Below are 16,519 nucleotides of genomic sequence, written 5' to 3' on the forward strand. Positions count from 1 at the left end.
AGTCAACCAGGACGTCCACACTAGAAGACCCTGAGACTTCAGAGGTGCCAGAACTATAGCGGTGGCCGGCATTGCAGTTGGAGTTTGTAGCCTTCCATCACTGTATTCAGTACCCATGGGGACTCCACTTGCCTATCTCAGTTTTGCCTTTGGGCCTGTGAGAAGCTGCCAATGCTGGTGGCAAGCACGTCAGGATGACTGCTGAGTGCCACCCTTCTTAGACACAGTACATTGCCTGTGGGCAGGGACACCTTGCATTTCTCAAGGCGAAACGCCATACTGGATATGCTAGTTTCTCTCTGTGGAAAGAAGAAAAGGGTAGAAACAGAAAAATATGGCAATCCCAGCTACACACTACGTATGACCAGCAGTGTAATCTAGATGTTATGTGAGTTTCTAAGGGAAACTTGGATAGTTATTTTCTGTACTGTAAAGTAGTGTAACATAACTATAGTAAACACAGGTACAGTGTCTTGCAAAAGTATTCATCCCCCTTTGCGTTTTTCCTATTTTGTTGCATTACAACCTGTCATTTAAATTGATTTTTATTTGGATTTCATGTAATGGACATACACAAAATAGTCCAAATTGGTGAAGTGAAATAAAAAAAATAACTTGTTTCAAAAATTTCAAAAAAAGAAATAATGGAAAAGTGGTGCGTGCAGTGAAGACATAAAAAATAACCTCTCACTCAACGTCAACAAAACAAAGGAGATGATCGTGGACTTCAGGAAACAGCAGAGGGTGCACCCCCCTATCCACATCGACGGGACCGCAGTGGAGAAGGTGGAAAGCCTTTGGCACCTAAAACCCTCACACATTTTTACAGATGCACAATTGAGAGCATCCTGTTGGGCTGTATCACCACCTGGTACGGCAACTGCACCGCCCGCAACCGCAATGCTCTTCAGAGGGTGGTGCGGTCTGCCGAACACATTATCGGGGGCAAACTACCAGCCCTCCAAGACACTTACAGCACCCGATGTCACAGGAAGGCCAAAAAGATCATCAAGGACATCAACCACCCGAGCCACTGCCTGTTCACACCGCTATCATCCAGAAGGCGAGGTCAGTACAGGTGCATCAAAGCTGGGACCGAGAGAATGAAAAACAGCTTCTATCTCAAGGCCATCAGACTGTTAAATAGCCATCACTAGCACATTAGAGGCTGCTGCTGCATTTTGAAATCAATGGCTACTTTAAGAAATGGAACACTAGTCACTTTAATAATGTTTACATATCTTGCACTACTCATCTCATATGTATATACTGTACTAAAAAGATCAGAAACAACACCTCCTCCTCCATGCTTTACGGTGGGAACTACACATGCGGAGATAATCCATTCACCCACACCTCATCTCACAAAGACATGGCGGTTGGAACCAAAAATCTCAAATTTGGACTCCAAACCAAAGGACACTTTTCCACAGGTCTAATGTCCATAGCAAGGGGCACCACCAAGCAAACGGCACCACCAAGCAAACGGCACCATGAAGACCAAGGAGCTCTCCAAACAGCTCATGGACAAAGTTGTGGAGGAGTACAGATCAGGGTTGGGTTATAAAAAAGATCAGAAACGTTTAACATCCCACAGAGCACCATTAAATCCATTATAAAAAAATTGAAAGAATATGGCACCACAACAAACCTGCCAAGAGAGGGCCGCCCACCAAAACTCACGGACCAGGCAAGGAGTGCATTAATCAGAGAGGCAACAAAGAGACCAAAGACAACCCCGAAGGAGATGCAAAGCTCCACAGCGGAGCTTGGAGAATCTGTCCATAGGACCACTTTAAGCCGTACACTCCACAGAGCTGGGCTTTACAGAAGAGTGGCCAGAAAAAAGCCATTGCTTTGGGAGTTGGTAAGGGATTCTAATACCTTGGCTAGGCAAGATAACTTGGATATTGAGTGGTAATTGTCTAAGTCAGAAGGAACTCTGCCTTTATGAAGGGGGAGGATGTGCCGCTTTCCAAATATTAGGGATAACACCAGTAGCAATTGTCAGGTTAATGGTTCAACAATGAGTGGGGCAGAGAGCTGTAGTAAGAAGGGGTCAACTGAATCGGCCCCTGTGGGCTTTAGCAAGTCACTTAATACATCATAGACATCAAATGGTTGATATTAAAATAAAGTATGTGAGTCTGTTAGAGCACAATGCTCTGCAATCTGTTCTGAGGTGACTAAAGGACTCCCTCTAGTGGAATGAGATACATTTTCAGAGACTATCCTTTCAAACAGGATGCCATTGAAGAAAAATAGCTATTAAAAGCACTACAAATGTCAATTTTGTCTAGTATGGGACCAGAGGCTGGCTGTTGAAACCTGCTGGGGCAATGAGGGGGTGGAGTTTTGTTTCAAAGATTTAACCACTTTCCAGACATTGGCTGGATTATCACCACTCTCCGATACACAATTCAAGAAATATATTGAATTTGCTTTTCTAACCAGAGATAGACATCTGTTTCTCAAATGTTTGAAGGACTGCCAATCAGACATATAATCAGTCAGTTTAGCCTTAGCCCAAGCTACACATATTTCCTGTAATTTCTCAAACAATTAATACGCGAACCAAGGATTAGATTTGCATTTCAGGGAACACAATCCGTCACCCTGCCATTAAGCAGTGTGTCCCTGGGATGTACGGTAGGGGTGGAGTCCATCTGACGGATGAGGGCAACGATGTATTCCTTGAGAGTTGGTCTCTCCAGTTTCCACCATTCTCTCCTCCGTAGTAGCAAGACAGAGAAGGGTGCAATTGTGGCCCACAATTTGGGGCATTCCTGCATGTGGGCATGCCAACCCCTCTTTATACTTCTATTGGTCCATTTTTAAGCTAGGACTCCAGTACAGCAGGTGGCAGTAATGCAACATAACGTTGGATGCCAAGCATCGATAAACCACACAGAAGAAGAGATGGGGGCGACACTGCCGGTAACTAGCTAGCTAAGGACAACAGTACACCGTGGGTTTCGCCCCGACCTGTCGGGCACTGTTTTCCCGCAGTGCTTTTGATGACGGCGAGGGCAGGTGTTCGGCAGGCATTAGCGAAGGACACTGGGTGCTAGCTAGCTAATTAGCTAGCTAGGACTCCAGTACACAGCAGGTGGGATAGGTAGCTAGCTAGCTAACGATAGCTAGGACACTGGAAATGCCCACATGCAGGAACGCCCCGAAATGCAGGCCACAATCACACACTATTGGCAAGACGCGTGCAGTCGTTCACACACCACAATCCCCGTCCATTGCAACTCAACAATGCTCTTTTAAGAGCCAGCTAATAATTGAAAATAAGCACACACCATTCGTGCATGTTCGGGATGGTTTGTGTGTGCATTGAGACTGGGAGGGGGGTGTCAAAACTATATATGAAAGAGAACGGTCTAACTGTCTCCTCAGAGGCGAACCCAGGACCTTCAGATCCCATGGCGGTGACTTTAACGCTTATGCTACGAACCCTGTCATCAATGCATTATCTTGACACTATTTACGTAAATGGACAGTCTGGTGATGACAGAAAGCTTTTGATGGTGTTCATTCACTCAGTACTGATTGAACGTATATTTATCTTGCTTGGTAAAATAAATAGTCTAAAACAGTTGATGTGTTGAAAACAGTCACATGGTGTTTTCTTTTGACTGTGCAAAGGTTGCACAAGCAAGCAATGATGTTGGTGTTGGTTAATCTGGGTGTACCTGCACCCCCCTACCTACTTTTTACTTGGATGGCGACTTTAGGTTTTCGGGAATACATTGAAAAGCAACATGACACTGTGTTAATCAGTCAGTGCACATTTGGATTATAATGACTAGAAGTCATTTGCATTGACAGAGGGAGAATACTGAATCAATGTATAAGGTAAGGACTGTAACGTTAGCTTGCTACATTGCTAAACAAGCCAGGTGACTAATGTACAGTTGAAGTCGGAAGTTTACATACACCTTAGCCAAATACATGTAAACTCAGTTTTTCAAAATTCCTGTCATTTAATCCTAGAAAAATTCCCTGTCTTAGGTCAGTTAGGATCACCACTTTATTTTAAGAATGTGAAATGTCATAATAATAGTAGAGAGAATGATTTATTTAAGCTTTTATTTCTTTCATCACATTCCCAGTGGGTCAGAAGTTTACATACACTCAATTAGTATTTGGTAGCATTGCCTTTAAATTGTTTAACTTGGGTCAAACGTTTTGGGTAGCCTTCCACAAGCTTCACACAATAAGTTGGGTGAATTTTGGCCCATTCCCCCTGACAGAGCTGGTGTAACTGAGTCAGATTTGTAGGCCTCCTTGCTCACACACACTTTTTCAGTTCCGCCCACACATTTTATATAGGATTGAGGTCAGGGCTTTCTGATGGCCACTCCAAAACCTTGACTTTGTTGTCCTTAAGCCATTTTGCCACAATTTTGGAAGTATGCTTGGGGTCATTGTCCATTTGGAAGACCCATTTGCAACCAAGCTTTAACTTCCTGACTGATGTCTTGAAATGTTGCTTCAATATATCCGCATAATTGTCCTTCCTCATGATGCCATCTATTTTGTGAAGTGCACCAGTCCCTCCTGCAGCAAAGCACCCCCACAGCATGATGCTGCCACACCCGTGCTTCACGGTTGGGATGGTGTTCTTTGGCTTGCAAGCCTACCCCCTTTTGCCTCCAAACATAACAATGGTCATTATGGCCAAACAGTTCTATTTTTGTTTCATCAGACCAGAGGACATTTCTCCAAAAAGTATGATCTTTGTCCCCATGTGCAGTTGCAAACCGTAGTCTGGGTTTTTTATGGCGGTTTTGGAGCAGTGGCTTCTTCGTTGCTGAGCGGCCTTTCAGGTTATGTCGATATATGACTATATGATATTGTATTTAGTACTGTAGCAACTAAATACAATATCCTTTTAGCCAGCTACATTCGTTCGCAGTGACGCCGTTTTTCAAACAAAGTCATCACCGCAGCCATTGCTAGCTAGCCAATGCTACCAGCTAACAGTACTATAGCAACTAAATACAATATAATTTTAGCCAGCTACATTCGTTCACAGCGACGCCGTTTTTCAAACAAAGTCAACACAGCAGCCATTGCTAGCTAGCCAACACTACCAAATAGCAGTACAGTAGCAGCTAAATACAATATCTTTGTGCTAGCTAGCCAACGTTTAATTATTGCTGCGTTATGAAAGGAACTAGACACGGACACGAATTATCTGTTTAGTGTGTTAACATACTATTGGTAGTTTGTTGTAACCAAGTATTGGTGCTAAACCGTGTGTTATTGGATGCTAGCATGCTAGTTAGCTATGGCGTCATAGTTAGCTAGCTGAATAAAGTAAGTTGAGTCTATTCCTTGAAACATTGAACCGCTGTAGTTTACAACAATTCTAATTTCTAAAGTGGAAGTTGGGAGAGTTTTATTCGGGTGTTTCAGTGAAACAATTATAGTCTCTGAGGTGGAAGTTGGGAGAGTTATATTTGGGAGTTGTGTTGAGGGAGGCCCCGCTCTCTCCTTTCCCTGATGTTTAGTTCATTTCATTCCGATCTCCTCTGCATTATTGTAGCCATTTGCTACAGCCTGTCAACTATGCCTCTGCCTATCCCTGTTCTCTCCTCTCCGCACAGGCTACACAAACGCCTCACACCACGTGGCTGCTGCCTCTCTAACCTGGTGGTCCCTGCACGCACCACACACCTGGAGTTCCAGGTCTCAGGCAGCCTCTGGAAATGCCGTTCTGCTGCCAACAAGGCTGACTTCATCCCAGCCTATGCTACCCTCCAGTCCCTGGACTTCATGGCGCTGACGGAAACATGGATTACCACTGAAAACACTGCTACTCCTACTGCTCTCTCCTCGTCTGACCATGTGTTCTCGCATACCCCGAGAGCATCTGGTCAGAGGGGTGGTGGCACAGGAATCCTCATCTCTCCCAAGTGGACATTCTCAATTTTTCCCCTAACCCATCTGTCTATCTCCTCATTTGAATTCCATGCTGTCACAGTCACTAGCCCATTTAAGCTTAATATCCTTGTCATCTATCGCCCTCCAGGTTCCCTTGGAGAGTTCATCAATGAGCTTGACGCTTTCATAAGCTCCTTTCCTGAGGATGGCTCACCCCTCACAGTTTTGGGGGATTTCAACCTCCCTACGTCTACATATGACTCATTTCTCTCTGCCTCCTTCTTTCCACTCCTCTCCTCTTTTGACCTCACCCTCTCACCTTCCCCCCCTACTCACAAGGCAGGCAATACGCTTGACCTCATCTTTACTAGATGCTGCTCTTCTACTAACCTCACTGCAACTCCCCTCCATGTCTCCGACCACTACTTTGTATCCTTTTCTCTCTCGCTCTCCTCCAACACTACTCACTCTGCCCCTACACAGATGGTAATGCGCCGCCGCAACCTTCGCTCTCTCTCTCCCACTACTCTCTCCTCTTCCATCCTATCATCTCTTCCCTCTGCTCAATCCTTCTCCCTCCAATCTCCTGATTCTGCCCCCTCAACCCTCCTCTCCTCCCTTTCTGCATCCTTTGACTCTCTGTGTCCCCTATCCTCCCGGCCGGCTCGGTCCTCCCCTCCAGCTCCGTGGCTTGATGACTCATTGCGAGCTCACAGAACAGAGCTCCGGGCAGCTGAGCGGAAATGGAAGAAAACTAGACTCCCTGCGGACCTGGCATCTTTTCACTCCCTCCTCTCTACATTTTCTTCATCTGTTTCTGCTGCTAAGGCCACTTTCTACCACTCTAAATTCCAAGCATCTGCCTCTAACCCTAGGAAGCTCTTTGCCACATTCTCCTCCCTGCTAAATCCCCCCCCCCCCCTCCTCCTTCTCTGTGGATGACTTCGTCAACCACTTTGAAAATAAGGTTGACGACATCCGATCCTCGTTTGTTAAGTCTAATGACACTGCTGGTCCTGCTCACACTGCCCTACCCTATGCTTTGACTTCTTTCTCCCCTCTCTCTCCAGATAAAATCTCGCGACTTGTGACTGCAGGCCGCCCAACAACCTGCCCGCTTGACCCCATCCCCTCCTCTCTTCTCCAGACCATCTCCGGTGACCTTCTCCCCTACCTCACCTCGCTGATCAACTCATCCTTGACCGCTGGCTATGTCCCTTCCGTCTTCAAGAGAGCGAGAGTTGCACCCCTTCTCAAAAAACCAACACTCGATCCCTCTGATGTCAACAACTACAGACCAGTATCCCTTCTTTCTTTTCTTTCCAAAACTATTGAGCGTGCCGTCTTTAGCCAACTCTCTTGCTATCTGTCTCAGAATGACCTTCTTGATCCAAACCAGTCAGGTTTCAGGACTGGTCATTCAACTGAGACTGCTCTTCTCTGTGTCACGGAGGCTCTCCGCACTGCTAAAGCTAACTCTCTCTCCTCTGCTCTTGTCCTTCTAGACCTGTCTGCTGCCTTTGATACTGTGAACCATCAGATCCTCCTCTCCACCCTCTCCGAGCTGGGCATCTCCGGCACGGCTCACTCTTGGATTGCGTCCTACCTGACCGGTGGCTCCTACCAAGTGGCGTGGCGAGAAGCTGTCTCCGCACCACGTGCTCTCACCACTGGTGTCCCCCAGGGCTCAGTTCTAGGCCCTCTCCTATTCTCGCTATACACCAAGTCACTTGGCTCTGTCATATCCTCACATGGCCTCTCCTATCATTGCTACGCTGACGATACACAACTAATCTTCTCCTTTCCCCCTTCTGATAACTAATGTCTGGCAGACATATCAGTATGGATGACAGATCACCACCTCAAGCTGAACCTTGGCAAGACGGAGCTGCTCTTCCTCCCGGGGAAGGACTGCCCGTTCCATGATCTCGCCATCACGGTTGACAACTCCGTTGTGTCCTCCTCCCAGAGTGTGAAGAGCCTTGGCGTGACCCTGGACAACACCCTGTCGTTCTCCGCTAACATCAAGGCGGTGACCCGATCCTGCAGATTCATGCTCTACAACATTCGGAGAGTACAACCCTGCCTTACACAGGAAGCGGCACAGGTCCTAATCCAGGCACTTGTCATCTCCCGTCTGGATTACTGCAACTCGCTGTTGGCTGGGCTCCCTGCCTGTGCCATTAAACCCCTACAACTCATCCAGAATGCCGCAGCCCGTCTGGTGTTCAACCTTCCCAAGTTCTCTCACGTCACCCCGCTCCTCCGCACACTCCACTGGCTTCCAGTTGAAGCTCGCATCTGTTACAAGACCATGGTGCTTGCCTATGGAGCTGTGAGGGGAACGGCACCTCCGTACCTTCGGGCTCTGATCAGACCCTACACCCAAACGAGGGCACTGCGTTCATCCACCTCTGGCCTGCTGGCTCCCCTTCCTCTGCGGAAGCATAGTTCCCGCTCAGCCCAGTCAAAACTGTTCGCTGCTCTGGCACCCCAATGGTGGAACAAGCTCCCTCACGACGCCAGGACAGCGGAGTCACTCACCACCTTCCGGAGACATTTGAAACCCCACCTCTTTAAGGAATACCTGGGATAGGATAAAGTAATCCTTCTACCCCCCCCCCCCCCCCCTTAAAAAAAATAAATAAATAAAAAATAAATAAATTGGTAAAGTGGTTATCCTACTGGCTATAGGGTGAATGCACCAATTTGTAAGTCGCTCTGGATAAGAGCGTTTGCTAAATGACGTAAATGTAAATGACTTGTTTTACTGTGGATATAGATACTTTTGTACCTGTTTCCTCCAGCACATTCACAAGGTCCTTTGCTGTTGTTCTGGGATTTATTTGCACTTTTCGCACCAAAGTACGGTCATCTCTAGGAGAGAGAATGCGTCTCCTTCCTGAGCGGTATGACGGCTGCGTGGTCCCATGGTGTTAATACTTGCGTGCTATTGTTTGTACAGAAGAACGTGATACCTTCAGGCGTTTGGAAATTGCTCCCAAGGATGAACCAGACTTGTGGAGGTCTACCATTGTTTTTCTGAGGTCTTGGCTGATTTCTTTTGATTTTCCCATGATGTCAAGCAAAGAGGCACTGAGTTTGATGGTAGGCCTTGAAATACATCCACAGGTAGCCTATCAGAAGCTTCTAAAGCCATGACATAATTTTCTGTAATTTTCCAAGCTGTTTAAAGGCACAGTCAACTTAGTGTATGTAAACATCTGACCCACTGGAATTGTGATACAGTGAATTATAAGTGAAATTCTCTGTCTGTAAACAATTGTTGGAAAAATTACCTGTGTCACGCACAAAGTAGATGTCCTAACCAACTTGCCAAAACTATAGTTTCTTAACAAGAAATTTGTGGAGTGGTTGAAAAACCTGTTTTAATGACTCCAACCTAAGTGTATGTAAACTTCTGACTTCAACAGTACGAAGTAACGTTAGCTAACCTGTTGACTTTAGATGAGCAATGCCCATTGCATGTACCAGTCAAAAGTTTGGACAAACCTACTCATTCAAGGGTTTTTCTTAATTTTTACTATTTTCTACATTGTAGAATAATAGTGAAGACATCAAAACTATGAAATAACACACATGGAATCATGTAGTAACTGTTAAACATATCAAAATATATTTTACATTTGAGATTCTTCAAATAGCCACCCTTTGCCTTGATGACAGCTTTGCACACTCTTGGTATTCTCTCAACCAGCTTCACCTGGAATGCTTTTCCAACAGTCTTGAAGGAGTTCCCACATATGCTGAGCAGTTTTCCTTCACTCTGCGGACCGACTCATCCCAAACCATCTCAATTGGGTTGAGGTCGGGGATTGTGGAGGCCAGGTCATCTAATGCAGCACTCCATCACTCTCCTTCTTGGTAAAATAGCCCTTACACAGCCTGGAGGTGTGTTGGGTCATTGTCCTGTTGAAAAACAAATGATAGTCCCACTAAGCCCAAACCAGATGGGATGGCGTATCGCTGCAGAATGCTGTGGTAGCCATGCTGGTTAAGTGTGCCTTGAATTCTAAATAAATCACAGACAGTGTCACCAGCAAAGCACCCCCACACCACAACACCTCCTCCTCCATGCTTTACGGTGGGAACTACACATGCGGAGATAATCCATTCACCCACACCTCGTCTCACAAAGACATGGCGGTTGGAACCAAAAATCTCAAATTTGGACTCCAAACCAAAGGACACTTTTCCACAGGTCTAATGTCCATTGCTCATTGTTTCTTGGCCCAAGCAGGTCTCTTCTTCTTATTGGTGTCCTGTAGTAGTGGTTTCTTTGCAGCAATTCGACCATGAAGGCCTGATTCACACAGTCCCCTCTGAAAAGTTGATGTTGAGATGTGTCTGTTACTTGAACTCTGTGAAGTATATATTTGGCCTGCAATTTCTGAGGCTGGTAACTCTAATGAACTTATCCTCTGCAGCAGAGGCACCTCTGGGTCTTCCAATCCTGTGGCGGTCCTCATGAGAGCCAGTTTCATCATAGCGCTTGATGGTTTTTGTGACTGCACTTGAAGAAACTTTGAAAGTTCTTGAAATGTTCCGTATTGACATACCTTCATGTCTTAAAGTAATGATAGACTGTCGTTTCTCTTTGCTTATTTGAGCTGTTCTAGACCTAAAATGGACTTTGTGTTTTACCAAGTAGGGCTATCTTCTGTATACCCCCCCCCCCCCCCCCCCCCCCCCCCCCCCCCTTTTTTGGTTAACACTTTTTTGGTTACTACATTATTCCATATGTGTGATTTCATAGTTTTGATGTCTTCACTATTAATCTACAATGTAAAAATAGTAAAAATAAAGAAAAACCCTTAATTGAGTAGGTGTATCCAAACTTTTGACTGGTAGTGTATATTAGCAGCATGGCAGTTTCCCAAAGTTTGGTGTTGACTATGTGCTTTGTGGAAGAATGTCTGAGATATTGTCAACATTGAATTGTGCCGGTGCATCGCGATCTGAACATACAGCTGATGTTACAGCCTTGTTGGCTGGTTAACGTCAGTTGGCTAGCTAAATGACAATAGCAGCCAAGAACGTTCACTATCTTATTTGTGCTTATTTGTTTGTGCTCTGATTAGACACAAGTGTCAAGGCCAACAGTTTACACAGATGACTTCAGCCATGTGAAAAACCTTCCATAGCAAAATATAGCTAGCTTTCTTTGCTTGTAGCTTGCCTCTTATCGGACTTGTGTTAGCTAGCTACTAGCGCTGTTGCAGCGCAACCCAAGTGCTTTGGTCCGGTTTAGAACTCTGAGATTCGGCTGAAAAGATGTTCGCATTGTCAGAAATGCTACAAAAAGGTAGTACATCATTGGTTCTTAATGGACAGAAATGAGCACGTGAGAGCAATAAATGTAATCAAACTGTTGCCCCTACAAACTCTGAGGGTGGCAAGTCTAATGGACACTTAATGGACGCTGTAGTCTCGTTCTTAATCCGATGACTAGATATTGAACCAGGTCGGGCAAGAATTATTATTTTTTTACTAATGCTAACGACCCAGTGATTAATCCGGTGTGTGGTTATGGTAACCCGGACGGCTCATGACGAGACGCGGGAGTGTGTTGTAATATGCAAATGTATATAATTATAGTTGATAAAAGTTTAAGAACTGGGAGTTAAGATAGCCTGAACATGTGAAAGTTGGTTTGGTGTCTCCAGCTTGAACGGCTCAAGAGTTACTGTTTGTGGGTTATTTTATGCAAATTTTATATTATTATAGTTGATCAAAGTTTAAGAATTTGAAGTTAGGATAGCCTGAACATGAGAAAGTTGGTGTAACGTCGATGCAGGTGCAGTTAGTGAGTTTAATATAAATGAACATAGAATGATACAAAACAAGAGCAACGTCTGACAAGGAAACAACCAATACTGCCTGAGGGGTGAATACAATGGAGTGCTAGATAAAGGTGGAGTAATCAGGGAAGTGATGAAGTCCAGGTGTGTCTGATGATGAGGCGCAGGAGTGCGTAATGATGGTTGCCAGGTGTGCGTAATGATGGGTTGCCAGGACCGGTGGTTAGTAGACCGGCGACGTTGAGCGCCAGAGAAGGAGTAGACGTGACAGTACCCCACCCGTGACGACGCCGGCCAGGAGGATGGCCCCAAGGGCGAGGAGCGGGCTGGTCCGGACGGCGAAGGTGGAATTCTCGGATGATGTTGGGATCTAGAATGTCGTCCACCGGAACCCAGCACCGCTCCTCTGGACCATACCCCTCCCAGTCCACCAGGTACTGGAGCCGACCCTCCAAACGTCGGGAGTCCAGGAGTGATCATACGGCATAGGCGGGACCCCTCTGTGTCGTGGGGGACGACATCAGCCAGGGGACCAGGAACCACTGGCCTGAGGAGGGAAACATGAAAAGAGGTTGAGATCCGGTAGTTAGTGGGGAGCTGTAATCGGTATGTTACCTCATTCACCCTCCGGAGGACTTTGAATGGCCCTACAAACTGGGGGCTCAGTTTCCGGCAGGGCAGGTGGAGCGGGAGGTTCCTGGTGGAGAGCCAGACGTGATCACCAGGATGGAACACGGGAGCCTCACTGCGGTGGCGGTCCGACTGCTTCTTCTGGCGGTGGACAGCGCGTTGGAGCCTGACGTGGGCAGATTTTCAAACTACCTCTGCATGCTGGAACCACTCGTCCACGCAGGAGCTTCGGTTTGGCTCAGGGTCCACGGATCCAGGGCAGGTTGGTACCCCAGGACGCATCGGAAGTGAGACAGCTCGGTAGAGGAGTGACAAAGTGAATTCTGGGCGTATTCAGCCAAAGGAAGGAGTTGGGCCCACTCCCCCTGCCGGTCCTGGGAGTGACTCCTCAGGAACCTCCCCAGCTCCTGGTTCATCCTCTCCACCTGCTGTTAGATTGAGGCCTGTATCCGGAAGTGAGGCTGACCGTGACACCCAGCTTCTCCATGAAAGCCTTCCATATACGTGATGTGAATTGGGGGCCACGATCGGAGAAGATATCCTCCGGAAGTCCATAGTGCCGGAAGACCTGCTGGAACAGTGCCTCAGCGACCTGGAGAGCGGTAGGGAGACCAGAGATAGGGAAGAAACTGCATGATTTTGAAAATCTGTCTACAACCACCAAAATGGTGGTGAAACCATCAGACGGGAGAGCAGTGACAAAATCAATGGACAGATGAGAACAGGAACGCTGAGGCACGGGAGGAGTTTTCCTGCTGGAGCGTGCCGGGAGATTTAGATTGAGTACATACTGAACATGAGTTGACATAGTGTGCAACATCCTGCGCCAAAGTGGGCCACCAGTATTTCTCAGAAAGGGAATGAATGGTGCGGGTGATACCTGGGTGTCCAGCGGAGAGGGATGTGTGTGCCCTGGTCAGCAACCAATCTCTGACCCCCGTGGGGATGTAGATGCACTCCGGAGGGCAGTTGGCAGGAGCGGGTTCGCTCTCCAGAGGCGGATGTCCACATCTACAGTTGAAGTCAGAAGTTTACATACACCTTATCCAAATACATTTAATCCGAGTAAAAATTCCCTGTCTTAGGTCAGTTAGGATCACCACTTTATTTTAAGAATGTGAAATGTCAGAATAATAGTAGAGATAATTATTTATTATTCCCAGTGGATCAGAAGTTTACATACACTCAATTAGTATTTGCCTTAAAATTCTTTAACTTGGGTCAAACGTTTCGGGTAGCCTTCCACAAGCTTCCCACAATATGTGGCCCCGTGTAGCTCAGTTGGTAGAGCATGGCGCTTGCAACGCCAGGGTTGTGGGTTCGATTGCCAGGGGGGGGGGCAGTATGAAAATGTATACACTCACTAACTGTAAATCGCTCTGGATAATGTTGGGTGAATTTTGGCCCATTCCTCCTGACAGAGCTGGTGAACTGAGTCAGGTTTGCACACACTTTTTCAGTTCTGCCCACACATTTCTATAGGCTTGAGGTCAGGTCTTTGTGATGGCCACTCCGATACCTTGACTTTGTTGTCCTTAAGCCATTTTGCCACAACTTTGGAAGTATGCTTGGGGTCATTGTCCATTTGGAAGACCCCATTTGCGACCAAGCTTTAACTTCCTGACTGATGTCTTGAGATGTTGCTTCAATATATCCACATAATTTTCCTTCATCATGATGCCATCTATTTTGTGAAGTGCACCAGTCCCTCCTGCAGCAAAGCATGATGCTGCCACCCCCGTGCTTCACGATTGGGATGGTGTTCTTCGGCTTGCAAGCGTTCCCCTTTTTCCTCCAAACATAACGATGATCATTATGGCCAAACAGTTCTATTTTTGTTTCATCAGACCAGAGGATATTTCTCAAAAAAGTCCCAATGTGCAGTTGCAAACCGTAGTCTGGCTTTTTTGTGGCGGTTTTGGAGCAGTGGCTTCTTCCTTGCTGAGCAGCCTTTCAGGTTATATTGATATAGGACTCGTTTTACTGTGGATATAGATACTTGTGTACCTGTTTCCTCCAGCATCTTCACAAGGTCCTTTGCTGTTGTTCTGGGATTGATTTGCACTTTTCGCACCAAAGTACATTCATCTCTTGCCTCTCCTTCCTAAGTGGTATGACGGCTGTGTGGTCCCATGGTGTTTACACTTGCGTACTATTGTTTGTACAGATGAACGTGATACCTTCAGGCGTTTGGAAATTGCTCCCAAGGATGAACCAGACTTGTTGAGGTCTACAATTTTTTTCTGAGGTTTTGGCTGATTTCTTTTGATTTTCCCATGATGTCAAGCAAAGAGGCACTGAGTTTGAAGGTAGGCCTTGAAATACATCCACAGGTACACCTCCAATTGACTCAAATGATGTCAATTAGCCTATCAGAAGCTTCTAAAGGCATGACATCATTTTCACGTTCTTATGTTTCGAATCCCACTTGGAAAATGACAGTTGACATCCATACTCGCTATACGCTCTAGATAGAACAGAAGTGTACATTTGATTAATCTTAAAAAAATAAAAAACTTTTTCATGCTGTCCAGTTGGTAGTTACAGTCTTGTCCCATCGCTCCAACTCCCGTGTGGACTCGGGAGAGGCTAAGGTCGAGAGCCATGCGTCCTCCGAAACACGATCCTGCCAAGCCGCACTGCTTCTTGACACATTGCCCGCTTAATCCGTAAGCAAGCCGCACCAATGTGTCAGAGGAAACACTGTACAACTGCTGACCCCGTGCATGCGCCCGGCCCGCCACAAGGAGTCGCTAGAGCACGATGGGACAAGGACATCCCGGCAGGCCAAACCCTCCCCTAACCCAGACGATGCTGGGCCAGTTGTGCATCGCCTCATGGGTCTCCCGGTCGCAGTCGGCTGCGACACAGCCTGGGATCTACCCCCGGGTCTGTAGTGACGCCTCTAGCAATGCGATGCAGTGCCTTAGACTGCTGCGCCACTCGGGAGGCCCAAATCTACATTTCTTAACACAGCCTGAGTGTGCAAAACATTAAGGACACCTGCTCTTTCCATGACAGACTGACCAGGTGAATCCAGGTGAACGCTATGATCCCTTATTGATGTTACTTTTTAAATCCACTTCAATCAGTGTAGATGAAGGGGAGGAGACATGTAAAATATATTTTTTAAAGCCTTGAGATACAATTGAGACATGGATTGTGTATGTTTGCCATTCAGTGGGTGAATGGGCAAAACAAAATATTTAAGTGTCTTGCAACGGGGTATGGTATTTATATTTGTATTTGTATTTATTATGGATCCCCATTGGCTGCTGCCAAGGCAGCAGCTACTCTTCCTGGGGTCTAGAAAAATTAAGGCAGTTATACATTTTAAAAACATTACAATACATTCACAACAGATTTCACAACATATTAAGTGTGTGCCCTAGGGCCTCTACTCTACTACCACATATCTATAACACAAAATCAATGTGTACATGTGTGTATAGTGCGTATGTTATCGTGTGTTTGTATGCGTGTGTCTATATTTGTGTTGCTTCACAGTCCCCGCTGTTCCATAAGGTGTATGTTTATCTGTTTTTTAAATCTAATTTTACTGCTGGCATGAATAGAGTTCCATGTAGTCATGGCGCTATGTAGTGCCTTCCATATAGTCTGTTCTGGACTTGGGGACTGTGAAGAGACCTCTGGTGGCATGTCTTGCTTTTAGTTTTTGAAATATTTAGGACTAACTTATTCCTTCCCACCCTTTCTGAAACGAACTGCAGCTCTTTGTTAAGTGTTGCTGTCATTTCAGTCACTGTGGTAGCTAACGTGTATAGTGTTGAGTCATCCGCATACATAGACACACTGGCTTTACTCAAAGCCAGTGGCATGTCGTTAGTAAAGATTGAAAAAAGTAAGGGAACTAGACAACTGCGCTGGGGAATTCCTGATTCTACCTGGATTTTGTTGGAGAGGCTTCCATTAAAGAACACCCTCTGTGTTCTGTTAGACAGGTAGCTCTTTATCCACAATATAGCAGGGGGTGTAAATCCATAACACATACATTTTTCCAGCAACAGACTATGATCGATAATGTCTAAAGCCGCACTGAAGTCTAACAAAACAGCCCCCACAATCATCAGTAACTTGTAAGTGCTGTGCTTGTTGAATGTCCTTCCCTATATGCGTGCTGAAAGTCTGTTGTCAATGTGTTTACTGTAAAA

The sequence above is a fragment of the Coregonus lavaretus genome (genome assembly GCF_964263955.1).
Source record: "Coregonus lavaretus genome assembly, chromosome: 15".
NCBI classification, from domain to species: Eukaryota; Metazoa; Chordata; class Actinopteri; order Salmoniformes; family Salmonidae; genus Coregonus; species Coregonus lavaretus.